Source organism: Scleropages formosus, chromosome 14 (assembly GCF_900964775.1).
Source record: "Scleropages formosus chromosome 14, fSclFor1.1, whole genome shotgun sequence".
Taxonomy (NCBI): Eukaryota; Metazoa; Chordata; class Actinopteri; order Osteoglossiformes; family Osteoglossidae; genus Scleropages; species Scleropages formosus.
Window position 1 is genome coordinate 25668775 of NC_041819.1, and position 26530 is coordinate 25695304.

General features: G+C 48.3%; 15 non-coding genes across 15 annotated transcripts; 10 read left to right on the forward strand and 5 right to left on the reverse strand.

Moving 5' to 3' along the window:
• The first annotated feature begins 2239 nt into the window (after window positions 1-2239).
• On the forward strand, window positions 2240-2350 carry trnal-caa (transfer RNA leucine (anticodon CAA)). The gene is made up of 2 exons: window positions 2240-2277; window positions 2305-2350. It is a non-coding gene; the product is annotated as a tRNA-Leu (tRNA).
• Window positions 2351-2990: 640 nt separating this feature from the next.
• On the forward strand, window positions 2991-3101 carry trnal-caa (transfer RNA leucine (anticodon CAA)). The gene is made up of 2 exons: window positions 2991-3028; window positions 3056-3101. It is a non-coding gene; the product is annotated as a tRNA-Leu (tRNA).
• Window positions 3102-3485: 384 nt separating this feature from the next.
• trnal-caa (transfer RNA leucine (anticodon CAA)) lies at window positions 3486-3596 on the reverse strand. Its single transcript has 2 exons — window positions 3559-3596; window positions 3486-3531 (listed from the first exon to the last, which is right to left on the reverse strand). It is a non-coding gene; the product is annotated as a tRNA-Leu (tRNA).
• A 2666-nt stretch (window positions 3597-6262) lies between these two features.
• trnal-caa (transfer RNA leucine (anticodon CAA)) lies at window positions 6263-6373 on the forward strand. Its single transcript has 2 exons — window positions 6263-6300; window positions 6328-6373. It is a non-coding gene; the product is annotated as a tRNA-Leu (tRNA).
• A 639-nt stretch (window positions 6374-7012) lies between these two features.
• Window positions 7013-7123, forward strand: trnal-caa (transfer RNA leucine (anticodon CAA)). The gene is made up of 2 exons: window positions 7013-7050; window positions 7078-7123. It is a non-coding gene; the product is annotated as a tRNA-Leu (tRNA).
• A 384-nt stretch (window positions 7124-7507) lies between these two features.
• trnal-caa (transfer RNA leucine (anticodon CAA)) lies at window positions 7508-7618 on the reverse strand. Its single transcript has 2 exons — window positions 7581-7618; window positions 7508-7553 (listed from the first exon to the last, which is right to left on the reverse strand). It is a non-coding gene; the product is annotated as a tRNA-Leu (tRNA).
• A 2666-nt stretch (window positions 7619-10284) lies between these two features.
• On the forward strand, window positions 10285-10395 carry trnal-caa (transfer RNA leucine (anticodon CAA)). Its single transcript has 2 exons — window positions 10285-10322; window positions 10350-10395. It is a non-coding gene; the product is annotated as a tRNA-Leu (tRNA).
• A 640-nt stretch (window positions 10396-11035) lies between these two features.
• Window positions 11036-11146, forward strand: trnal-caa (transfer RNA leucine (anticodon CAA)). Its single transcript has 2 exons — window positions 11036-11073; window positions 11101-11146. It is a non-coding gene; the product is annotated as a tRNA-Leu (tRNA).
• A 384-nt stretch (window positions 11147-11530) lies between these two features.
• trnal-caa (transfer RNA leucine (anticodon CAA)) lies at window positions 11531-11641 on the reverse strand. Its single transcript has 2 exons — window positions 11604-11641; window positions 11531-11576 (listed from the first exon to the last, which is right to left on the reverse strand). It is a non-coding gene; the product is annotated as a tRNA-Leu (tRNA).
• Window positions 11642-14307: 2666 nt separating this feature from the next.
• trnal-caa (transfer RNA leucine (anticodon CAA)) lies at window positions 14308-14418 on the forward strand. Its single transcript has 2 exons — window positions 14308-14345; window positions 14373-14418. It is a non-coding gene; the product is annotated as a tRNA-Leu (tRNA).
• A 640-nt stretch (window positions 14419-15058) lies between these two features.
• On the forward strand, window positions 15059-15169 carry trnal-caa (transfer RNA leucine (anticodon CAA)). The gene is made up of 2 exons: window positions 15059-15096; window positions 15124-15169. It is a non-coding gene; the product is annotated as a tRNA-Leu (tRNA).
• A 384-nt stretch (window positions 15170-15553) lies between these two features.
• trnal-caa (transfer RNA leucine (anticodon CAA)) lies at window positions 15554-15664 on the reverse strand. The gene is made up of 2 exons: window positions 15627-15664; window positions 15554-15599 (listed from the first exon to the last, which is right to left on the reverse strand). It is a non-coding gene; the product is annotated as a tRNA-Leu (tRNA).
• Window positions 15665-18330: 2666 nt separating this feature from the next.
• On the forward strand, window positions 18331-18441 carry trnal-caa (transfer RNA leucine (anticodon CAA)). The gene is made up of 2 exons: window positions 18331-18368; window positions 18396-18441. It is a non-coding gene; the product is annotated as a tRNA-Leu (tRNA).
• Window positions 18442-19080: 639 nt separating this feature from the next.
• Window positions 19081-19191, forward strand: trnal-caa (transfer RNA leucine (anticodon CAA)). The gene is made up of 2 exons: window positions 19081-19118; window positions 19146-19191. It is a non-coding gene; the product is annotated as a tRNA-Leu (tRNA).
• Window positions 19192-19577: 386 nt separating this feature from the next.
• trnal-caa (transfer RNA leucine (anticodon CAA)) lies at window positions 19578-19688 on the reverse strand. Its single transcript has 2 exons — window positions 19651-19688; window positions 19578-19623 (listed from the first exon to the last, which is right to left on the reverse strand). It is a non-coding gene; the product is annotated as a tRNA-Leu (tRNA).
• Window positions 19689-26530: the final 6842 nt, after the last annotated feature.

Here is a 26530-nt window from a genome sequence, read left to right on the forward strand (position 1 = left end):
GCAAAAGGGTCTGTCAGAAGTGGAAGTCGAACCCACGCCTCCATTCAGAGACCAGAAGGCCCTTTAGCAGGGAAGGTACCGTACCTTGAGTCCGGCACCTTAGACCACTCGGCCATCCTGACGCACAGCAACGCTTTTACCCAGCCATCCATTTTCTTTCCCACTTGTCCCAGTAAGGTCGCTGCGACAACAGGGAGAGCAGAGAGGCCCAGCCGCCGCTGTCCTCCGCAACTTCCTCCAGCTCAGCCTGGGGGATCCCCAACCGTTCCCAAGCCAACTGTGAGGTATAATCCTTCCAGCTGTCCTGGGCCCAGTTGGCCGTGCCTGGCACACCTCCAAAGGGAGGTGTCCAGGGGCATGGCATCCTTATCAGATGCCAGAACCACCTGATCTGGCTCCTCTCAATGTGGAGGAGTAGCGCCTCTACTCTGAGCTCCTCCCGGCTGTCCGAACTCCTCACCCTATCACGGAGAGTGAGTCCCAACACCCTGCGGAGAAAACTCGTTTCGGCCGCTTGTATCCGCGATCTTATTCTTTCGGTCATCACCCAGAGATGATGACCATAGGTGAGGGTAGGGACGTAGATCGAGCGGTAAATGGAGAGCTTCGCTTTATGGCTCAGCTCTCCTTTCACCACTACAGTCCGGTACAGCGACCGCATTACTTGCTAATCCAGTCTACATGTCTTTTGTAGACTTGGAGAAGGCCTATGACCGTGTTCCCCGGGAAATTCCATGGGAGGTGCTTAGGGAGTATGGGGTGCTGGAGCCACTACTGCGGGCCATTCGATCCCTGTACACGCTGAGCGAGAGCTGTGTCCGCATACAAGCGGCTGAAAAGAGTTTTAGGGACCCCCACCCCAGTTTGCCAATCCAAAGGCGCTGTCCCCGAGGTCCACGAGGAGCCCGTTCAGTGTTGGTGTCGGACTCCGCCAAGGTAGTGCCTTGTCTCCACTCCTGTTTGTGGTTTTCATGGACAGGATATCACGGTGCAGTCGAGGTCAGGAGGGCATTCTGTGCGGGAGTCGGAAGGTGACGTCTCTGCTTTTTGCAAATGATGTTGTCCTTTTGGCACCGTCACATGGTTGCCTCCAACACGCACTGGAATGGTTTGCAGCCGAGCGTGAAGCGGCGGGGATGAAGATCAGCACCTCAAAGTCTGAGTCCATGGTTTTCTCACGGGAAAGGAGGGCACGCCCCCTTCAGGTAAGGGGAGAGAATATTCCCCAGGTGGAGGAATTTAAGTATCTTGGGGTCTTGCTCACGAGCGAGGGGAGACGGGAGTGTGGGGGTATGGACGACGGATGGAAGCAGCAGTGGAGAATTGAAGTAGTTGGACCAAGAAAAAGGTTTATTTTCCTTTACTAAAAGGTATTCTTCAAAACACATTAACTCGAGCCAAGTACAAAACAAACATTAAGTTACAAAGAACACGAGGCCTATGAGCCATGGGCTTAACCCCTTGCATCAACAGCAATGCATATAGTTCTCCTGTTTACTGCATGAGAGTCTGTCTGCATAAGTTTGCATCAATTGGCCACCTCCTCTAGTGCCCTAATACAAACTTATATAGCAGTAACTCCACCCTTCTGGTTATACCACAACAGCCTCAGCTATTCCAAAGTACATTTCCCCAAAAATTACATCCAACATAAATACTAAAACATACAAACAATACAAAACATTTTCTACTATAAATATCCCTACGTTACAACTTATAAAAACATTTATCACATTACACAATAAAACACCTCTGTCTAGTTGGTTGTGCCCAAGGACTCCCGCCTAGAAATACCCCGATGGTTCACCTCATCTGGTTTACAGCACAAGGTACCGAACACCACAGAATGCCAGATAGCTGTATGGTAAGCAAAAAGTTTACAGAAATGATTTTTAAAAACAATAAATGCATTTACTTTTCGCAACCAATTACATGTACTTGTCATACTTTGATAAAAGAAATGTTTTTAGTTAATGACGAACAGACAGATACCGGTAGGCCTTTCCCGGCACCCAATCTAGTTCAAACAGAAAGTGTTTAAATGGAATACTAGACCGGAACAAGCAATGTAGCAGTACAAGGTGAAATGCACGTGACAGGCAACAACAGCAACAAGGTTCAGCACTTGACTGATGGCATTTTGCCGGCATCTTACCGATTCCTTGCAACCAACTTGCATGTCACAGCTCAGTCTGTGACCGGGAGCATGAGATCGGCAGCAGAGGAGGACTCGATGTGTGTCAGGATGGCCGAGTGGTCTAAGGCGCCAGACTCAAGGTTCGTTACCTTCCCTGCAAACGGGTCTTCTGGTCTCCGAAGGGAGGCGTGGGTTCGAATCCCGCTTCTGACAACATGCTTCCTCACGCTAGTTGCAGCTGTTACCTTATGGAAGTTGCTGGTCTGAATCCCAAGTCCTACTGAAGCGCTTCGAATCAAGGTCTGCACCCTGTATGAATATGGTGAAAACTACCTGATTCTCTCTTGTGGAGAGAATAGTTTACTGAATGAATAAATGTAGTTTATTGTACTTCTGCTGATACAGGACGCTGCTGCACGACTTGCGTTTGACTCCCAGAAACATTCCCACGTGTCTCCCCTCCTCGTCTCTCTGCATTGACCTTCCTACGGCCGCCCACATCAAACTCATCGCTCTGGTTATGAGCTATGAAAGTATCAACACAACTGGTCCTCAATAGAGGATCTTCCAGTCCTGATAAGCCGCTACACCTAACCCCTTTGCTACACTCTTCCGCATCCACGTCTTGGTCCTGCTAACAAGAGGTCCAAAAGCACAAGGTAAAAGTTAAGCACATAAGCAAGTCTTAAAAATCCCAAAATGGGTAATGAGGTTGTGAGTTTAAAACCGGACCGTTCGTGTTAAATTCCCGTTAATAACGTTTAAAGTTTGTTGTTCTACTAGGAAATAATGGTAAATGTTTCCATATGAAGAGTGTAGTTTTACACAGCAAACGAGAAGGGGTTAGAGGTATGCCAGGATGGCCGAGTGGTCTAAGGCGCCAGACTCAAGGTTGGGTACCTTCCTTACAAATGGGCCTTCTGGTCTCCGAATGGAGGCGTGGGTTCGAATCCCACTTCTGACAGTCCCTTTTGGCGGGTTATGGCTGTTACCTTATGAAAGTAGCAGGTGTGAATCCCAAGTCCTGCTGTAGTGCTCTGAGTCGAGGGTTGCACCCTGTGTACTACGGTTAAGAACAAAACCTGTCTATATATATGGACCTGCAATCCACCTACGCGGTTGCTTCACTTGCAAAACTGAAGTGATCAATCACCTTTCTGAAGGTTGTTGGGTTACATATTTGAGCTGGAGTCTCAAGACAGCATCTTAACCCACACATTTATCCATAGATTGGGTTTTCAACTGTAGCTCTACAGGGTGCAAACCTCAACTCAGCGTGCTGCAGCAGGACTGGGCATTCAGTCTTGTTAGTTTCATAAGGTGACTGCTGTAATCGACTAAAGTGCTTTGTCAGAAGTGGGATTCGAACCCACGCCTCCATTTGGAGACCAGAAGGCCCTTTAGTAGGGAAGGCACTACGCCTTGAGTCTGGCGCCTTAGACCACTCGGCCATCCTGACACACGCACAGAGCCCTTCGCCCATCCAAGGGGAGCTGAGCCATAAGGCGAAGCTCTCCATTTACCGGTCAAACTACGTCCCTACCTTCACCTATGGTCATGGACTTTGGGTAACGACCAAAAGAATAAGATTGCAGATACAAGCGGCCAAAATGAGCTTTCTCCACAGGCGGAAGAGTTCAGACAGCCAGGAGGACCTCGGAGTAGAGCCGCTATTCCTCTACATTGAGAGGAGTCAAACGAGGCGGTGGAGGGACATGACGGATGCAGTTTTTGAAGAACCCAGTCAGAGTAGGAGTTGAACCCGCACATACAGACAGCTTTTGTTTTTAACCGTAGTCCTCCAGGGTAGAACCCTCACCTCAGAGCACTACCGGAGGACTTGGGATTCACACCTGCTACTTTCATAAGGTAACAGCCATAACCCGGCAAAAGGGTCTGTCAGAAGTGGAAGTCGAACCCACGCCTCCATTCAGAGACCAGAAGGCCCTTTAGCAGGGAAGGTACCGTACCTTGAGTCCGGCACCTTAGACCACTCGGCCATCCTGACGCACAGCAACGCTTTTACCCAGCCATCCATTTTCTTTCCCACTTGTCCCAGTAAGGTCGCTGCGACAACAGGGAGAGCAGAGAGGCCCAGCCGCCGCTGTCCTCCGCAACTTCCTCCAGCTCAGCCTGGGGGATCCCCAACCGTTCCCAAGCCAACTGTGAGGTATAATCCTTCCAGCTGTCCTGGGCCCAGTTGGCCGTGCCTGGCACACCTCCAAAGGGAGGTGTCCAGGGGCATGGCATCCTTATCAGATGCCAGAACCACCTGATCTGGCTCCTCTCAATGTGGAGGAGTAGCGCCTCTACTCTGAGCTCCTCCCGGCTGTCCGAACTCCTCACCCTATCACGGAGAGTGAGTCCCAACACCCTGCGGAGAAAACTCGTTTCGGCCGCTTGTATCCGCGATCTTATTCTTTCGGTCATCACCCAGAGATGATGACCATAGGTGAGGGTAGGGACGTAGATCGAGCGGTAAATGGAGAGCTTCGCTTTATGGCTCAGCTCTCCTTTCACCACTACAGTCCGGTACAGCGACCGCATTACTTGCTAATCCAGTCTACATGTCTTTTGTAGACTTGGAGAAGGCCTATGACCGTGTTCCCCGGGAAATTCCATGGGAGGTGCTTAGGGAGTATGGGGTGCTGGAGCCACTACTGCGGGCCATTCGATCCCTGTACACGCTGAGCGAGAGCTGTGTCCGCATACAAGCGGCTGAAAAGAGTTTTAGGGACCCCCACCCCAGTTTGCCAATCCAAAGGCGCTGTCCCCGAGGTCCACGAGGAGCCCGTTCAGTGTTGGTGTCGGACTCCGCCAAGGTAGTGCCTTGTCTCCACTCCTGTTTGTGGTTTTCATGGACAGGATATCACGGTGCAGTCGAGGTCAGGAGGGCATTCTGTGCGGGAGTCGGAAGGTGACGTCTCTGCTTTTTGCAAATGATGTTGTCCTTTTGGCACCGTCACATGGTTGCCTCCAACACGCACTGGAATGGTTTGCAGCCGAGCGTGAAGCGGCGGGGATGAAGATCAGCACCTCAAAGTCTGAGTCCATGGTTTTCTCACGGGAAAGGAGGGCACGCCCCCTTCAGGTAAGGGGAGAGAATATTCCCCAGGTGGAGGAATTTAAGTATCTTGGGGTCTTGCTCACGAGCGAGGGGAGACGGGAGTGTGGGGGTATGGACGACGGATGGAAGCAGCAGTGGAGAATTGAAGTAGTTGGACCAAGAAAAAGGTTTATTTTCCTTTACTAAAAGGTATTCTTCAAAACACATTAACTCGAGCCAAGTACAAAACAAACATTAAGTTACAAAGAACACGAGGCCTATGAGCCATGGGCTTAACCCCTTGCATCAACAGCAATGCATATAGTTCTCCTGTTTACTGCATGAGAGTCTGTCTGCATAAGTTTGCATCAATTGGCCACCTCCTCTAGTGCCCTAATACAAACTTATATAGCAGTAACTCCACCCTTCTGGTTATACCACAACAGCCTCAGCTATTCCAAAGTACATTTCCCCAAAAATTACATCCAACATAAATACTAAAACATACAAACAATACAAAACATTTTCTACTATAAATATCCCTACGTTACAACTTATAAAAACATTTATCACATTACACAATAAAACACCTCTGTCTAGTTGGTTGTGCCCAAGGACTCCCGCCTAGAAATACCCCGATGGTTCACCTCATCTGGTTTACAGCACAAGGTACCGAACACCACAGAATGCCAGATAGCTGTATGGTAAGCAAAAAGTTTACAGAAATGATTTTTAAAAACAATAAATGCATTTACTTTTCGCAACCAATTACATGTACTTGTCATACTTTGATAAAAGAAATGTTTTTAGTTAATGACGAACAGACAGATACCGGTAGGCCTTTCCCGGCACCCAATCTAGTTCAAACAGAAAGTGTTTAAATGGAATACTAGACCGGAACAAGCAATGTAGCAGTACAAGGTGAAATGCACGTGACAGGCAACAACAGCAACAAGGTTCAGCACTTGACTGATGGCATTTTGCCGGCATCTTACCGATTCCTTGCAACCAACTTGCATGTCACAGCTCAGTCTGTGACCGGGAGCATGAGATCGGCAGCAGAGGAGGACTCGATGTGTGTCAGGATGGCCGAGTGGTCTAAGGCGCCAGACTCAAGGTTCGTTACCTTCCCTGCAAACGGGTCTTCTGGTCTCCGAAGGGAGGCGTGGGTTCGAATCCCGCTTCTGACAACATGCTTCCTCACGCTAGTTGCAGCTGTTACCTTATGGAAGTTGCTGGTCTGAATCCCAAGTCCTACTGAAGCGCTTCGAATCAAGGTCTGCACCCTGTATGAATATGGTGAAAACTACCTGATTCTCTCTTGTGGAGAGAATAGTTTACTGAATGAATAAATGTAGTTTATTGTACTTCTGCTGATACAGGACGCTGCTGCACGACTTGCGTTTGACTCCCAGAAACATTCCCACGTGTCTCCCCTCCTCGTCTCTCTGCATTGACCTTCCTACGGCCGCCCACATCAAACTCATCGCTCTGGTTATGAGCTATGAAAGTATCAACACAACTGGTCCTCAATAGAGGATCTTCCAGTCCTGATAAGCCGCTACACCTAACCCCTTTGCTACACTCTTCCGCATCCACGTCTTGGTCCTGCTAACAAGAGGTCCAAAAGCACAAGGTAAAAGTTAAGCACATAAGCAAGTCTTAAAAATCCCAAAATGGGTAATGAGGTTGTGAGTTTAAAACCGGACCGTTCGTGTTAAATTCCGTTAATAACGTTTAAAGTTTGTTGTTCTACTAGGAAATAATGGTAAATGTTTCCATATGAAGAGTGTAGTTTTACACAGCAAACGAGAAGGGGTTAGAGGTATGCCAGGATGGCCGAGTGGTCTAAGGCGCCAGACTCAAGGTTGGGTACCTTCCTTACAAATGGGCCTTCTGGTCTCCGAATGGAGGCGTGGGTTCGAATCCCACTTCTGACAGTCCCTTTTGGCGGGTTATGGCTGTTACCTTATGAAAGTAGCAGGTGTGAATCCCAAGTCCTGCTGTAGTGCTCTGAGTCGAGGGTTGCACCCTGTGTACTACGGTTAAGAACAAAACCTGTCTATATATATGGACCTGCAATCCACCTACGCGGTTGCTTCACTTGCAAAACTGAAGTGATCAATCACCTTTCTGAAGGTTGTTGGGTTACATATTTGAGCTGGAGTCTCAAGACAGCATCTTAACCCACACATTTATCCATAGATTGGGTTTTCAACTGTAGCTCTACAGGGTGCAAACCTCAACTCAGCGTGCTGCAGCAGGACTGGGCATTCAGTCTTGTTAGTTTCATAAGGTGACTGCTGTAATCGACTAAAGTGCTTTGTCAGAAGTGGGATTCGAACCCACGCCTCCATTTGGAGACCAGAAGGCCCTTTAGTAGGGAAGGCACTACGCCTTGAGTCTGGCGCCTTAGACCACTCGGCCATCCTGACACACGCACAGAGCCCTTCGCCCATCCAAGGGGAGCTGAGCCATAAGGCGAAGCTCTCCATTTACCGGTCAAACTACGTCCCTACCTTCACCTATGGTCATGGACTTTGGGTAACGACCAAAAGAATAAGATTGCAGATACAAGCGGCCAAAATGAGCTTTCTCCACAGGCGGAAGAGTTCAGACAGCCAGGAGGAACTCGGAGTAGAGCCGCTATTCCTCTACATTGAGAGGAGTCAAACGAGGCGGTGGAGGGACATGACGGATGCAGTTTTTGAAGAACCCAGTCAGAGTAGGAGTTGAACCCGCACATACAGACAGCTTTTGTTTTTAACCGTAGTCCTCCAGGGTAGAACCCTCACCTCAGAGCACTACCGGAGGACTTGGGATTCACACCTGCTACTTTCATAAGGTAACAGCCATAACCCGGCAAAAGGGTCTGTCAGAAGTGGAAGTCGAACCCACGCCTCCATTCAGAGACCAGAAGGCCCTTTAGCAGGGAAGGTACCGTACCTTGAGTCCGGCACCTTAGACCACTCGGCCATCCTGACGCACAGCAACGCTTTTACCCAGCCATCCATTTTCTTTCCCACTTGTCCCAGTAAGGTCGCTGCGACAACAGGGAGAGCAGAGAGGCCCAGCCGCCGCTGTCCTCCGCAACTTCCTCCAGCTCAGCCTGGGGGATCCCCAACCGTTCCCAAGCCAACTGTGAGGTATAATCCTTCCAGCTGTCCTGGGCCCAGTTGGCCGTGCCTGGCACACCTCCAAAGGGAGGTGTCCAGGGGCATGGCATCCTTATCAGATGCCAGAACCACCTGATCTGGCTCCTCTCAATGTGGAGGAGTAGCGCCTCTACTCTGAGCTCCTCCCGGCTGTCCGAACTCCTCACCCTATCACGGAGAGTGAGTCCCAACACCCTGCGGAGAAAACTCGTTTCGGCCGCTTGTATCCGCGATCTTATTCTTTCGGTCATCACCCAGAGATGATGACCATAGGTGAGGGTAGGGACGTAGATCGAGCGGTAAATGGAGAGCTTCGCTTTATGGCTCAGCTCTCCTTTCACCACTACAGTCCGGTACAGCGACCGCATTACTTGCTAATCCAGTCTACATGTCTTTTGTAGACTTGGAGAAGGCCTATGACCGTGTTCCCCGGGAAATTCCATGGGAGGTGCTTAGGGAGTATGGGGTGCTGGAGCCACTACTGCGGGCCATTCGATCCCTGTACACGCTGAGCGAGAGCTGTGTCCGCATACAAGCGGCTGAAAAGAGTTTTAGGGACCCCCACCCCAGTTTGCCAATCCAAAGGCGCTGTCCCCGAGGTCCACGAGGAGCCCGTTCAGTGTTGGTGTCGGACTCCGCCAAGGTAGTGCCTTGTCTCCACTCCTGTTTGTGGTTTTCATGGACAGGATATCACGGTGCAGTCGAGGTCAGGAGGGCATTCTGTGCGGGAGTCGGAAGGTGACGTCTCTGCTTTTTGCAAATGATGTTGTCCTTTTGGCACCGTCACATGGTTGCCTCCAACACGCACTGGAATGGTTTGCAGCCGAGCGTGAAGCGGCGGGGATGAAGATCAGCACCTCAAAGTCTGAGTCCATGGTTTTCTCACGGGAAAGGAGGGCACGCCCCCTTCAGGTAAGGGGAGAGAATATTCCCCAGGTGGAGGAATTTAAGTATCTTGGGGTCTTGCTCACGAGCGAGGGGAGACGGGAGTGTGGGGGTATGGACGACGGATGGAAGCAGCAGTGGAGAATTGAAGTAGTTGGACCAAGAAAAAGGTTTATTTTCCTTTACTAAAAGGTATTCTTCAAAACACATTAACTCGAGCCAAGTACAAAACAAACATTAAGTTACAAAGAACACGAGGCCTATGAGCCATGGGCTTAACCCCTTGCATCAACAGCAATGCATATAGTTCTCCTGTTTACTGCATGAGAGTCTGTCTGCATAAGTTTGCATCAATTGGCCACCTCCTCTAGTGCCCTAATACAAACTTATATAGCAGTAACTCCACCCTTCTGGTTATACCACAACAGCCTCAGCTATTCCAAAGTACATTTCCCCAAAAATTACATCCAACATAAATACTAAAACATACAAACAATACAAAACATTTTCTACTATAAATATCCCTACGTTACAACTTATAAAAACATTTATCACATTACACAATAAAACACCTCTGTCTAGTTGGTTGTGCCCAAGGACTCCCGCCTAGAAATACCCCGATGGTTCACCTCATCTGGTTTACAGCACAAGGTACCGAACACCACAGAATGCCAGATAGCTGTATGGTAAGCAAAAAGTTTACAGAAATGATTTTTAAAAACAATAAATGCATTTACTTTTCGCAACCAATTACATGTACTTGTCATACTTTGATAAAAGAAATGTTTTTAGTTAATGACGAACAGACAGATACCGGTAGGCCTTTCCCGGCACCCAATCTAGTTCAAACAGAAAGTGTTTAAATGGAATACTAGACCGGAACAAGCAATGTAGCAGTACAAGGTGAAATGCACGTGACAGGCAACAACAGCAACAAGGTTCAGCACTTGACTGATGGCATTTTGCCGGCATCTTACCGATTCCTTGCAACCAACTTGCATGTCACAGCTCAGTCTGTGACCGGGAGCATGAGATCGGCAGCAGAGGAGGACTCGATGTGTGTCAGGATGGCCGAGTGGTCTAAGGCGCCAGACTCAAGGTTCGTTACCTTCCCTGCAAACGGGTCTTCTGGTCTCCGAAGGGAGGCGTGGGTTCGAATCCCGCTTCTGACAACATGCTTCCTCACGCTAGTTGCAGCTGTTACCTTATGGAAGTTGCTGGTCTGAATCCCAAGTCCTACTGAAGCGCTTCGAATCAAGGTCTGCACCCTGTATGAATATGGTGAAAACTACCTGATTCTCTCTTGTGGAGAGAATAGTTTACTGAATGAATAAATGTAGTTTATTGTACTTCTGCTGATACAGGACGCTGCTGCACGACTTGCGTTTGACTCCCAGAAACATTCCCACGTGTCTCCCCTCCTCGTCTCTCTGCATTGACCTTCCTACGGCCGCCCACATCAAACTCATCGCTCTGGTTATGAGCTATGAAAGTATCAACACAACTGGTCCTCAATAGAGGATCTTCCAGTCCTGATAAGCCGCTACACCTAACCCCTTTGCTACACTCTTCCGCATCCACGTCTTGGTCCTGCTAACAAGAGGTCCAAAAGCACAAGGTAAAAGTTAAGCACATAAGCAAGTCTTAAAAATCCCAAAATGGGTAATGAGGTTGTGAGTTTAAAACCGGACCGTTCGTGTTAAATTCCCGTTAATAACGTTTAAAGTTTGTTGTTCTACTAGGAAATAATGGTAAATGTTTCCATATGAAGAGTGTAGTTTTACACAGCAAACGAGAAGGGGTTAGAGGTATGCCAGGATGGCCGAGTGGTCTAAGGCGCCAGACTCAAGGTTGGGTACCTTCCTTACAAATGGGCCTTCTGGTCTCCGAATGGAGGCGTGGGTTCGAATCCCACTTCTGACAGTCCCTTTTGGCGGGTTATGGCTGTTACCTTATGAAAGTAGCAGGTGTGAATCCCAAGTCCTGCTGTAGTGCTCTGAGTCGAGGGTTGCACCCTGTGTACTACGGTTAAGAACAAAACCTGTCTATATATATGGACCTGCAATCCACCTACGCGGTTGCTTCACTTGCAAAACTGAAGTGATCAATCACCTTTCTGAAGGTTGTTGGGTTACATATTTGAGCTGGAGTCTCAAGACAGCATCTTAACCCACACATTTATCCATAGATTGGGTTTTCAACTGTAGCTCTACAGGGTGCAAACCTCAACTCAGCGTGCTGCAGCAGGACTGGGCATTCAGTCTTGTTAGTTTCATAAGGTGACTGCTGTAATCGACTAAAGTGCTTTGTCAGAAGTGGGATTCGAACCCACGCCTCCATTTGGAGACCAGAAGGCCCTTTAGTAGGGAAGGCACTACGCCTTGAGTCTGGCGCCTTAGACCACTCGGCCATCCTGACACACGCACAGAGCCCTTCGCCCATCCAAGGGGAGCTGAGCCATAAGGCGAAGCTCTCCATTTACCGGTCAAACTACGTCCCTACCTTCACCTATGGTCATGGACTTTGGGTAACGACCAAAAGAATAAGATTGCAGATACAAGCGGCCAAAATGAGCTTTCTCCACAGGCGGAAGAGTTCAGACAGCCAGGAGGACCTCGGAGTAGAGCCGCTATTCCTCTACATTGAGAGGAGTCAAACGAGGCGGTGGAGGGACATGACGGATGCAGTTTTTGAAGAACCCAGTCAGAGTAGGAGTTGAACCCGCACATACAGACAGCTTTTGTTTTTAACCGTAGTCCTCCAGGGTAGAACCCTCACCTCAGAGCACTACCGGAGGACTTGGGATTCACACCTGCTACTTTCATAAGGTAACAGCCATAACCCGGCAAAAGGGTCTGTCAGAAGTGGAAGTCGAACCCACGCCTCCATTCAGAGACCAGAAGGCCCTTTAGCAGGGAAGGTACCGTACCTTGAGTCCGGCACCTTAGACCACTCGGCCATCCTGACGCACAGCAACGCTTTTACCCAGCCATCCATTTTCTTTCCCACTTGTCCCAGTAAGGTCGCTGCGACAACAGGGAGAGCAGAGAGGCCCAGCCGCCGCTGTCCTCCGCAACTTCCTCCAGCTCAGCCTGGGGGATCCCCAACCGTTCCCAAGCCAACTGTGAGGTATAATCCTTCCAGCTGTCCTGGGCCCAGTTGGCCGTGCCTGGCACACCTCCAAAGGGAGGTGTCCAGGGGCATGGCATCCTTATCAGATGCCAGAACCACCTGATCTGGCTCCTCTCAATGTGGAGGAGTAGCGCCTCTACTCTGAGCTCCTCCCGGCTGTCCGAACTCCTCACCCTATCACGGAGAGTGAGTCCCAACACCCTGCGGAGAAAACTCGTTTCGGCCGCTTGTATCCGCGATCTTATTCTTTCGGTCATCACCCAGAGATGATGACCATAGGTGAGGGTAGGGACGTAGATCGAGCGGTAAATGGAGAGCTTCGCTTTATGGCTCAGCTCTCCTTTCACCACTACAGTCCGGTACAGCGACCGCATTACTTGCTAATCCAGTCTACATGTCTTTTGTAGACTTGGAGAAGGCCTATGACCGTGTTCCCCGGGAAATTCCATGGGAGGTGCTTAGGGAGTATGGGGTGCTGGAGCCACTACTGCGGGCCATTCGATCCCTGTACACGCTGAGCGAGAGCTGTGTCCGCATACAAGCGGCTGAAAAGAGTTTTAGGGACCCCCACCCCAGTTTGCCAATCCAAAGGCGCTGTCCCCGAGGTCCACGAGGAGCCCGTTCAGTGTTGGTGTCGGACTCCGCCAAGGTAGTGCCTTGTCTCCACTCCTGTTTGTGGTTTTCATGGACAGGATATCACGGTGCAGTCGAGGTCAGGAGGGCATTCTGTGCGGGAGTCGGAAGGTGACGTCTCTGCTTTTTGCAAATGATGTTGTCCTTTTGGCACCGTCACATGGTTGCCTCCAACACGCACTGGAATGGTTTGCAGCCGAGCGTGAAGCGGCGGGGATGAAGATCAGCACCTCAAAGTCTGAGTCCATGGTTTTCTCACGGGAAAGGAGGGCACGCCCCCTTCAGGTAAGGGGAGAGAATATTCCCCAGGTGGAGGAATTTAAGTATCTTGGGGTCTTGCTCACGAGCGAGGGGAGACGGGAGTGTGGGGGTATGGACGACGGATGGAAGCAGCAGTGGAGAATTGAAGTAGTTGGACCAAGAAAAAGGTTTATTTTCCTTTACTAAAAGGTATTCTTCAAAACACATTAACTCGAGCCAAGTACAAAACAAACATTAAGTTACAAAGAACACGAGGCCTATGAGCCATGGGCTTAACCCCTTGCATCAACAGCAATGCATATAGTTCTCCTGTTTACTGCATGAGAGTCTGTCTGCATAAGTTTGCATCAATTGGCCACCTCCTCTAGTGCCCTAATACAAACTTATATAGCAGTAACTCCACCCTTCTGGTTATACCACAACAGCCTCAGCTATTCCAAAGTACATTTCCCCAAAAATTACATCCAACATAAATACTAAAACATACAAACAATACAAAACATTTTCTACTATAAATATCCCTACGTTACAACTTATAAAAACATTTATCACATTACACAATAAAACACCTCTGTCTAGTTGGTTGTGCCCAAGGACTCCCGCCTAGAAATACCCCGATGGTTCACCTCATCTGGTTTACAGCACAAGGTACCGAACACCACAGAATGCCAGATAGCTGTATGGTAAGCAAAAAGTTTACAGAAATGATTTTTAAAAACAATAAATGCATTTACTTTTCGCAACCAATTACATGTACTTGTCATACTTTGATAAAAGAAATGTTTTTAGTTAATGACGAACAGACAGATACCGGTAGGCCTTTCCCGGCACCCAATCTAGTTCAAACAGAAAGTGTTTAAATGGAATACTAGACCGGAACAAGCAATGTAGCAGTACAAGGTGAAATGCACGTGACAGGCAACAACAGCAACAAGGTTCAGCACTTGACTGATGGCATTTTGCCGGCATCTTACCGATTCCTTGCAACCAACTTGCACGTCACAGCTCAGTCTGTGACCGGGAGCATGAGATCGGCAGCAGAGGAGGACTCGATGTGTGTCAGGATGGCCGAGTGGTCTAAGGCGCCAGACTCAAGGTTCGTTACCTTCCCTGCAAACGGGTCTTCTGGTCTCCGAAGGGAGGCGTGGGTTCGAATCCCGCTTCTGACAACATGCTTCCTCACGCCAGTTGCAGCTGTTACCTTATGGAAGTTGCTGGTCTGAATCCCAAGTCCTACTGAAGCGCTTCGAATCAAGGTCTGCACCCTGTATGAATATGGTGAAAACTACCTGATTCTCTCTTGTGGAGAGAATAGTTTACTGAATGAATAAATGTAGTTTATTGTACTTCTGCTGATACAGGACGCTGCTGCACGACTTGCGTTTGACTCCCAGAAACATTCCCACGTGTCTCCCCTCCTCGTCTCTCTGCATTGACCTTCCTACGGCCGCCCACATCAAACTCATCGCTCTGGTTATGAGCTATGAAAGTATCAACACAACTGGTCCTCAATAGAGGATCTTCCAGTCCTGATAAGCCGCTACACCTAACCCCTTTGCTACACTCTTCCGCATCCACGTCTTGGTCCTGCTAACAAGAGGTCCAAAAGCACAAGGTAAAAGTTAAGCACATAAGCAAGTCTTAAAAATCCCAAAATGGGTAATGAGGTTGTGAGTTTAAAACCGGACCGTTCGTGTTAAATTCCCGTTAATAACGTTTAAAGTTTGTTGTTCTACTAGGAAATAATGGTAAATGTTTCCATATGAAGAGTGTAGTTTTACACAGCAAACGAGAAGGGGTTAGAGGTATGCCAGGATGGCCGAGTGGTCCAAAGCGCCAGACTCAAGGTTGGGTACATTCCTTACAAATGGGCCTTCTGGTCTCCGAATGGAGGCGTGGGTTCGAATCCCACTTCTGACAGTCCCTTTTGGCGGGTTATGGCTGTTACCTTATGAAAGTAGCAGGTGTGAATCCCAAGTCCTGCTGTAGTGCTCTGAGTCGAGGGTTGCACCCTGTGTACTACGGTTAAGAACAAAACCTGTCTATATATATGGACCTGCAATCCACCTACGCGGTTGCTTCACTTGCAAAACTGAAGTGATCAATCACCTTTCTGAAGGTTGTTGGGTTACATATTTGAGCTGGAGTCTCAAGACAGCATCTTAACCCACACATTTATCCATAGATTGGGTTTTCAACTGTAGCTCTACAGGGTGCAAACCTCAACTCAGCGTGCTGCAGCAGGACTGGGCATTCAGTCTTGTTAGTTTCATAAGGTGACTGCTGTAATCGACTAAAGTGCTTTGTCAGAAGTGGGATTCGAACCCACGCCTCCATTTGGAGACCAGAAGGCCCTTTAGTAGGGAAGGCACTACGCCTTGAGTCTGGCGCCTTAGACCACTCGGCCATCCTGACACACGCACAGAGCCCTTCGCCCATCCAAGGGGAGCTGAGCCATAAGGCGAAGCTCTCCATTTACCGGTCAAACTACGTCCCTACCTTCACCTATGGTCATGGACTTTGGGTAACGACCAAAAGAATAAGATTGCAGATACAAGCGGCCAAAATGAGCTTTCTCCACAGGCGGAAGAGTTCAGACAGCCAGGAGGACCTCGGAGTAGAGCCGCTATTCCTCTACATTGAGAGGAGTCAAACGAGGCGGTGGAGGGACATGACGGATGCAGTTTTTGAAGAACCCAGTCAGAGTAGGAGTTGAACCCGCACATACAGACAGCTTTTGTTTTTAACCGTAGTCCTCCAGGGTAGAACCCTCACCTCAGAGCACTACCGGAGGACTTGGGATTCACACCTGCTACTTTCATAAGGTAACAGCCATAACCCGGCAAAAGGGTCTGTCAGAAGTGGAAGTCGAACCCACGCCTCCATTCAGAGACCAGAAGGCCCTTTAGTAGGGAAGGTACCGTACCTTGAGTCCGGCACCTTAGACCACTCGGCCATCCTGACGCACAGCAACGCTTTTACCCAGCCATCCATTTTCTTTCCCACTTGTCCCAGTAAGGTCGCTGCGACAACAGGGAGAGCAGAGAGGCCCAGCCGCCGCTGTCCTCCGCAACTTCCTCCAGCTCAGCCTGGGGGATCCCCAACCGTTCCCAAGCCAACTGTGAGGTATAATCCTTCCAGCTGTCCTGGGCCCAGTTGGCCGTGCCTGGCACACCTCCAAAGGGAGGTGTCCAGGGGCATGGCATCCTTATCAGATGCCAGAACCACCTGATCTGGCTCCTCTCAATGTGGAGGAGTAGCGCCTCTACTCTGAGCTCCTCCCGGCTGTCCGAACTCCTCACCCTATCACGGAGAGTGAGTCCCAACACCCTGCGGAGAAAACTCGTTTCGGCCGCTTGTATCCGCGATCTTATTCTTTCGGTCATCACCCAGAGATGATGACCATAGGTGAGGGTAGGGACGTAGATCGAGCGGTAAATGGAGAGCTTCGCTTTATGGCTCAGCTCTCCTTTCACCACTACAGTCCGGTACAGCGACCGCATTACTTGCTAATCCAGTCTACATGTCTTTTGTAGACTTGGAGAAGGCCTATGACCGTGTTCCCCGGGAAATTCCATGGGAGGTGCTTAGGGAGTATGGGGTGCTGGAGCCACTACTGCGGGCCATTCGATCCCTGTACACGCTGAGCGAGAGCTGTGTCCGCATACAAGCGGCTGAAAAGAGTTTTAGGGACCCCCACCCCAGTTTGCCAATCCAAAGGCGCTGTCCCCGAGGTCCACGAGGAGCCCGTTCAGTGTTGGTGTCGGACTCCGCCAAGGTAGTGCCTTGTCTCCACTCCTGTTTGTGGTTTTCATGGACAGGATATCACGGTGCAGTCGAGGTCAGGAGGGCATTCTGTGCGGGAGTCGGAAGGTGACGTCTCTGCTTTTTGCAAATGATGTTGTCCTTTTGGCACCGTCACATGGTTGCCTCCAACACGCACTGGAATGGTTTGCAGCCGAGCGTGAAGCGGCGGGGATGAAGATCAGCACCTCAAAGTCTGAGTCCATGGTTTTCTCACGGGAAAGGAGGGCACGCCCCCTTCAGGTAAGGGGAGAGAATATTCCCCAGGTGGAGGAATTTAAGTATCTTGGGGTCTTGCTCACGAGCGAGGGGAGACGGGAGTGTGGGGGTATGGACGACGGATGGAAGCAGCAGTGGAGAATTGAAGTAGTTGGACCAAGAAAAAGGTTTATTTTCCTTTACTAAAAGGTATTCTTCAAAACACATTAACTCGAGCCAAGTACAAAACAAACATTAAGTTACAAAGAACACGAGGCCTATGAGCCATGGGCTTAACCCCTTGCATCAACAGCAATGCATATAGTTCTCCTGTTTACTGCATGAGAGTCTGTCTGCATAAGTTTGCATCAATTGGCCACCTCCTCTAGTGCCCTAATACAAACTTATATAGCAGTAACTCCACCCTTCTGGTTATACCACAACAGCCTCAGCTATTCCAAAGTACATTTCCCCAAAAATTACATCCAACATAAATACTAAAACATACAAACAATACAAAACATTTTCTACTATAAATATCCCTACGTTACAACTTATAAAAACATTTATCACATTACACAATAAAACACCTCTGTCTAGTTGGTTGTGCCCAAGGACTCCCGCCTAGAAATACCCCGATGGTTCACCTCATCTGGTTTACAGCACAAGGTACCGAACACCACAGAATGCCAGATAGCTGTATGGTAAGCAAAAAGTTTACAGAAATGATTTTTAAAAACAATAAATGCATTTACTTTTCGCAACCAATTACATGTACTTGTCATACTTTGATAAAAGAAATGTTTTTAGTTAATGACGAACAGACAGATACCGGTAGGCCTTTCCCGGCACCCAATCTAGTTCAAACAGAAAGTGTTTAAATGGAATACTAGACCGGAACAAGCAATGTAGCAGTACAAGGTGAAATGCACGTGACAGGCAACAACAGCAACAAGGTTCAGCACTTGACTGATGGCATTTTGCCGGCATCTTACCGATTCCTTGCAACCAACTTGCATGTCACAGCTCAGTCTGTGACCGGGAGCATGAGATCGGCAGCAGAGGAGGACTCGATGTGTGTCAGGATGGCCGAGTGGTCTAAGGCGCCAGACTCAAGGTTCGTTACCTTCCCTGCAAACGGGTCTTCTGGTCTCCGAAGGGAGGCGTGGGTTCGAATCCCGCTTCTGACAACATGCTTCCTCACGCTAGTTGCAGCTGCTACCTTATGGAAGTTGCTGGTCTGAATCCCAAGTCCTACTGAAGCGCTTCGAATCAAGGTCTGCACCCTGTATGAATATGGTGAAAACTACCTGATTCTCTCTTGTGGAGAGAATAGTTTACTGAATGAATAAATGTAGTTTATTGTACTTCTGCTGATACAGGACGCTGCTGCACGACTTGCGTTTGACTCCCAGAAACATTCCCACGTGTCTCCCCTCCTCGTCTCTCTGCATTGACCTTCCTACGGCCGCCCACATCAAACTCATCGCTCTGGTTATGAGCTATGAAAGTATCAACACAACTGGTCCTCAATAGAGGATCTTCCAGTCCTGATAAGCCGCTACACCTAACCCCTTTGCTACACTCTTCCGCATCCACGTCTTGGTCCTGCTAACAAGAGGTCCAAAAGCACAAGGTAAAAGTTAAGCACATAAGCAAGTCTTAAAAATCCCAAAATGGGTAATGAGGTTGTGAGTTTAAAACCGGACCGTTCGTGTTAAATTCCGTTAATAACGTTTAAAGTTTGTTGTTCTACTAGGAAATAATGGTAAATGTTTCCATATGAAGAGTGTAGTTTTACACAGCAAACGAGAAGGGGTTAGAGGTATGCCAGGATGGCCGAGTGGTCTAAGGCGCCAGACTCAAGGTTGGGTACCTTCCTTACAAATGGGCCTTCTGGTCTCCGAATGGAGGCGTGGGTTCGAATCCCACTTCTGACAGTCCCTTTTGGCGGGTTATGGCTGTTACCTTATGAAAGTAGCAGGTGTGAATCCCAAGTCCTGCTGTAGTGCTCTGAGTCGAGGGTTGCACCCTGTGTACTACGGTTAAGAACAAAACCTGTCTATATATATATGGACCTGCAATCCACCTACGCGGTTGCTTCACTTGCAAAACTGAAGTGATCAATCACCTTTCTGAAGGTTGTTGGGTTACATATTTGAGCTGGAGTCTCAAGACAGCATCTTAACCCACACATTTATCCATAGATTGGGTTTTCAACTGTAGCTCTACAGGGTGCAAACCTCAACTCAGCGTGCTGCAGCAGGACTGGGCATTCAGTCTTGTTAGTGTCATAAGGTGACTGCTGTAATCGACTAAAGTGCTTTGTCAGAAGTGGGATTCGAACCCACGCCTCCATTTGGAGACCAGAAGGCCCTTTAGTAGGGAAGGCACTACGCCTTGAGTCTGGCGCCTTAGACCACTCGGCCATCCTGACACACATCGAGTCCTCCTCTGCTGCCGATCTCATGCTCCCGGTCACAGACTGAGCTGTGACATGCAAGTTGGTTGCAAGGAATCGGTAAGATGCCGGCAAAATGCCATCAGTCAAGTGCTGAACCTTGTTGCTGTTGTTGCCTGTCACGTGCATTTCACCTTGTACTGCTACATTGCTTGTTCCGGTCTAGTATTCCATTTAAACACTTTCTGTTTGAACTAGATTGGGTGCCGGGAAAGGCCTACCGGTATCTGTCTGTTCGTCATTAACTAAAAACATTTCTTTTATCAAAGTATGACAAGTACATGTAATTGGTTGCGAAAAGTAAATGCATTTATTGTTTTTAAAAATCATTTCTGTAAACTTTTTGCTTACCATACAGCTATCTGGCATTCTGTGGTGTTCGGTACCTTGTGCTGTAAACCAGATGAGGTGAACCATCGGGGTATTTCTAGGCGGGAGTCCTTGGGCACAACCAACTAGACAGAGGTGTTTTATTGTGTAATGTGATAAATGTTTTTATAAGTTGTAACGTAGGGATATTTATAGTAGAAAATGTTTTGTATTGTTTGTATGTTTTAGTATTTATGTTGGATGTAATTTTTGGGGAAATGTACTTTGGAATAGCTGAGGCTGTTGTGGTATAACCAGAAGGGTGGAGTTACTGCTATATAAGTTTGTATTAGGGCACTAGAGGAGGTGGCCAATTGATGCAAACTTATGCAGACAGACTCTCATGCAGTAAACAGGAGAACTATATGCATTGCTGTTGATGCAAGGGGTTAAGCCCATGGCTCATAGGCCTCGTGTTCTTTGTAACTTAATGTTTGTTTTGTACTTGGCTCGAGTTAATGTGTTTTGAAGAATACCTTTTAGTAAAGGAAAATAAACCTTTTTCTTGGTCCAACTACTTCAATTCTCCACTGCTGCTTCCATCCGTCGTCCATACCCCCACACTCCCGTCTCCCCTCGCTCGTGAGCAAGACCCCAAGATACTTAAATTCCTCCACCTGGGGAATATTCTCTCCCCTTACCTGAAGGGGGCGTGCCCTCCTTTCCCGTGAGAAAACCATGGACTCAGACTTTGAGGTGCTGATCTTCATCCCCGCCGCTTCACGCTCGGCTGCAAACCATTCCAGTGCGTGTTGGAGGCAACCATGTGACGGTGCCAAAAGGACAACATCATTTGCAAAAAGCAGAGACGTCACCTTCCGACTCCCGCACGGAATGCCCTCCTGACCTCGACTGCACCGTGATATCCTGTCCATGAAAACCACAAACAGGAGTGGAGACAAGGCACTACCTTGGCGGAGTCCACACAACCACTCGGCCATCCTGACATACCTTTACCGTTTTCTCATTTGCTGTGTAAAACTACGCTCTTCATATGAAAACATTTACCATTATTTCTTAGTAGAACAATAAACTTTAAACATTATTAACAGAATTTAAAACAAACAGTCCACTTTAAAACTCACAACCCCATTACCTATTTTGAGATTTTTAAGAACTGCTCATATGTGTCAGGATGGCTGTACAGATGGGTTTTCTGCTCTCCAAATTGAGGTGTGGGTTTGAATCCCTCTCCTGACATTGCTTTAAAACTAGCAGAACTTCTCTCCATGAGGAGTACGATCTACTACCTGCTGGTCAGCAAGGTGTTATTGAACGGATCGATGTAGTGCAAGTTACTATGGGATTTGATCTCCGTATGTTTACCTGTAGTCAGTATTAATGTACCTGGTATGAAAACAAAGCTTTTAGAGTAACAGACGACCAGGCGGAACTTCGTCTCTATGGTTGAGAACATACCGAGAAATTCAGTGTTTTCTGACCAGTGTCAATGACTCTCACACACACACACACCTCTTGTCCCGAGTGGGGTGCGCTGCGACCCGGAGCCTAACCCAACTACACAGGAGGAAGAGGGGACACACCCAGGACAGGATGGGACACCAGCTTGTCGCAAGTACTACAGTCACAGAGGAGGAATTACATCGATTGAACTGACGACCTTCAATGCTCTGTAAGGCAGCTGAAAATGTGGCTGTACTGCCTCCCACTGGCCATGAGGTAGAACAGCAGCCCAAATGTGGCATTAATGTTTCATGAACCAACATCCTTCTCCGAAGTCACTGAGAGGGTTACGATACCGCTTCACCTACTGGTGCAGCAGTATGTTTCTTCCCAGATCGAGATGACAACTTTAACTACAGCAGGATTTGGACATCAGATTTCAGAAGTCAAAGGTCAAACCCTAGTAATACCCACTGCCTGATTCCTACTACAGCACAGTACTGCCACCATATGGGGTGTTTCACTTCATCACTTTGTTTTGTATTCATTTATTTAGCTGAAGCTGTAACCCACCAAAGGGCTATGTCAGAAGTGGGATTCAAACCCACAACCTTTGGATCCAAAGGCAACAGCTATAAACATGACACAGCTTGATTTTCTGTTACAAGAGACAATGTACATGAATGACAGGTCAGTAACAGGAAGGTTGGAAAAATTTCTAGCTATTGATCACTGAAGTGTAATCATATTGATGAAGGTTCTCAATGTTTGTCTGTTAGAGGACTCAGCCATGATGACAAACCCCACACTCAGGAAAGTGTCAGGAATGGAATTCAAACCCATGCCTCTATTCAGAGACCAGAAGTCCCACATGAAGAGAAGGAATTGGACCTTGAGTCTGGCACTTTAGACCACTCAGCCACCCTGACACACTACTGTCTAACAAGTGTAACAAGTAAATTCCAGTAGGTTAACAGTTTGAATCCTAACTGCTCATTTTGAAATACGTACATAAATAAAAAAGCTTACACTGTATGTACTTGTATTTATTTAACTCCAAAGAAATGTACATTTCAGAGGAGAAGAACATTTGAAACATATTGTCTTCATTATAAATAACGCTGCTCTTGCTCAAAGCAGTGTAGGGTCACACAAAACCACTGAGTACTGAACCTATGTCTGTCAGGATAACTGAATGATCTTAGGGTAAGAGGTTAGGGGGGTTTCAACTTGAGGTTCAGGATTTTCTCACTGAATGGCTGTTATGCCTTTTGGATAGAGGGTTGGGTTCAAATCCTGCTTATGACAACAGAAGAAGTGGCATGAAAGTGATTACAGCTAAAGGCCTTCTGAAAGCGGTGGGTCTGAATCCCACATCCTGCTGTACTGCTTGGAATCAAGGTATGTGCTGTGAAGTAACACAGTGAAAACTCCCAGGCTGTGTAAATGGACAAATTGGTGTAAAACACATGAACATGGTAGGTTGTTCTGGGTAAACTGGTTTCAGTTTAATGTAAACCTTATGATAAGGTGCGTTAAAGCAGGAGGGATTTGTACCTGGCTATGTCAGGTCAAGGTTCTATCCTGTAACCACATGGCATCCCCATTGGAGAAGAGAGCCACTTTGCTTTTTTTTGGCATTTTTACAAATGCCAATTCCTAACTTTTAAAACCTTGTCAGAAGTGGGATTTGAACCCCCACCTCTATTCAGAGACCAGAAGGCCCAATTCTAGGGAAGGTGCTGAATAAGAAGTGTGGTGCCTTAGACCCCTCACCCATCCTGATACACACTGATGTTTTAAAATCCCAAAATATGGAATGGGGTTGTGACTTTAAATCATCAATTTTCAGTTTCAATTCTGTTAATAAAAAATGTTTTAAGTTTGTTGTTTTAATTATAAATATTATTATTCACCTTATATAAAGAGTGTAGTTCTGCACAGTGAATGAGAGTCAATTAGCTGTGTGTCAGGACAGTATAGAGGTCTGAGGTTTAGCACCTTACGTACAAAGTGTCTTTCTGTTTTTTTCCGCTGGCATGGGTTCAAAGCCTATTTTAACAGCTTTTTTGGGTAGGTTAGCACCAGTTATAGCTGTTAACTTCTGAAAGTAGCAGGTCTAGACCCCAAGTCCTGCTGTCGCACCCTATAGGAATATGCTAAAAAAATATCTGTCCATGTAGAATGGTCAGTGTAAAATATTGCTGTTTTGGAGAGAATATTTTACTGAATGAATAAATGGAGTCTCACTCTTTATAGAAGGAAACATTTACAGTGATTTATTATTAAAACAATAAACTTTAAACACTTTTTACTAAGAGATTTCAAATTGAACAGTCAGGTTTTAAACTCACAACCCTACTGAATTATTATCTCCATTTACTGTTGTTGTGGACTGAGGTGTAGTTGAGATCTGTCAGGATGACTGAGTGGTTTAAGGCCCTGGACTCAAGGTTCAGTGTCTTCCATACAAATGGGATTTTTGGTCTCTGAGTAGAGGCATGGGTTTGACTCCCACTTTTAACAACATTTTAAGAGTCGGGTTTCACAAAAAGACCCAGAAATGATCAGCACCTTCACTGTGAACTGATTAAGCTGTGCTGTTGTTGATTAGATTCATTCTAATTGACGATTCGATTGTCTTTTCTGTCTGCCCATAATTTACCTGTACTGCGCTGTATTGCATACAGACGAGCACATGGTCTTTTGAGTTACAAAATGAACGTTGTGACTAGTGTGGCAGCATTTTGTGTTTAATAGAGGGACAGCATGTTGTGTGTTTGTCCAGCACCCCCCCTCTCCCCCGCCCGCCCCACCACCATGGCCTTAAACAAGGTGTGCATCCTAAATTGCTGTAGTAAAAATTATCCTTCTAGATAGATGGATCAATCATGCTGTATAGTTTATCAGTCTTACTGCATTTGCAGAAAAACGTCCGGTGCATAAATAAATGAGGCAGATTAATGGCACATTAATTAATGCATCAATACATTTCTTTTTACATACTGTACTTGGGAGACTGTTATACCACCTGGCCGATAGGTGGCAGTAATGCTGAGTCTTCGTGTGTTTTCCGTATCACTGACGGTAACGCACCAAGTAGTTGTAATTCCAATCCGCGCCTGCAGGTGGCAGTAATACGCCGAAACGTTCTCTCCGGCGTCCAGACGGGAAATGTTCCGTTTCGCACCACAATATTTCACTGTAAATGAAGTCAAAGAGCCGGTGCGTTGTGATTTGGGCGGTGGTCGGGGCCGAGTGCCCGGCCGACCCGAACCTCGGGCGCCAACTCTGGTTTTTGGGACTTGGAATGTCACCTCACTGGCGGGGAAGGAGCCTGAGCTGGTGCGGGAAGTTGAGAGATACCGTCTAGATATAGTCGGGCTCACTTCCACTCACAGCTTGGGTTCTGGAACCACTCTACTCGATCGAGGGTGGACTCTCCACTATTCTGGCGTTGCCCAAGGTGAGAGGCGGCGGGCTGGTGTGGGCTTATTAATAGCCCCCCAGTTCAGCCGCCATGTGTTGGAGTCTACCCCGGTGAATGAGAGGGTCATCTCCCTACGCCTTCGGGTCAGGGAACGGTCTCTCACTGTCGTTTGTGCTTATGCGCCTAGCGGCAGTGTAGAGTACCCGGCCTTTTTAGAGTCCCTGGGGGGCGTGCTGGAAAGCGCTCCCACTGGGGACTCTGTCGTTCTACTGGGGGACTTTAACGCCCACGTGGGCAGCGACAGTGATACCTGGAGGGGCGTGATTGGGAGGAACGGCCTCCCTGATCTGAACCCGAGCGGTGAGTTGTTATTGGATTTCTGTGCTAGTCGCGGTTTATCCATAACGAACACCATGTTCATGCATAAGGGTGTCCACCAGTGCACTTGGCACCAGGACACCCTAGGTCGGAGGTCGATGATCGACTTTGTAGTCGTTTCTTCTGACCTTCGGCCATATGTCTTGGACACTCGGGTGAAGAGAGGGGCTGAGCTGTCAACTGATCACCACCTGGTGGTGAGTTGGATTCGATGGCGGGGGAAAAAGCTGGACAGACCTGGCAGGCCCAAACGCATAGTGAGGGTCTGTTGGGAACGTTTGGCGGAGGCCCCTGTCAGAGAGGTCTTCAACTCCCACCTCCGACAGAGCTTCAACCAGGTCCCGAGGGAGGTGGGGGACATTGAGTCTGAATGGACTATGTTCCGCTCCTCCATTGTCGGTGCGGCTGTTCGGAGCTGCGGCCATAAGGTCTCCGGTGCCTGTCGCGGCGGCAATCCCCGAACACGGTGGTGGACACCGGAAGTAAGGGATGCCGTCAAGCTGAAGAAGGAGTTCTATCGGGCCTGGCTGGCTCATGGGACTCCTGAAGCAGCTGACGGGTACCGACGGGCCAAACGGAGCGCGGCTCTGGCAGTCGCCGCGGCAAAAACTCGGGCTTGGGAGGAGTTCGGTGAGGCCATGGAGGAAGACTTTCGGTCGGCCTCAAAGAGATTCTGGCAAACCGTCCGGCGACTCAGAGGGGGGAAGCGGTGTTCCACGAACACTGTTTACAGTGGAAGTGGTGCGCTGCTGACCTCAGCTGAGGATGTTCTCGGGCGGTGGAAGGAGTACTTTGAGGATCTCCTCAATCCCTCCGACACGCCTTCCGTAGAGGAAGCTGAGGCTGGGGACTTGGAGGGGGACTCGTCCATTACCCTGGCTGAAGTTGCTGAGGTAGTCAAAAAACTCCTCGGTGGCAAGGCTCCGGGGGTGGATGAGATCCGCCCCGAGTTTCTCAAGTCTCTGGATGTTGTGGGGCTGTCTTGGCTGACACGCCTCTGCAGCATCGCGTGGAGTTCGGGAACGGTGCCTCTGGACTGGCAGACCGGGGTGGTGGTCCCTCTTTTTAAGAAGGGGGACCGGAGATTGTGTTCCAACTACAGGGGGATCACACTCCTTAGCCTCCCTGGGAAAGTCTATGCCAGGGTACTGGAAAGGAGAATCCGACCGATAGTCGAACCTCGGATTCAGGAGGAGCAATGCGGTTTTCGCCCTGGCCGTGGAACACTGGACCAGCT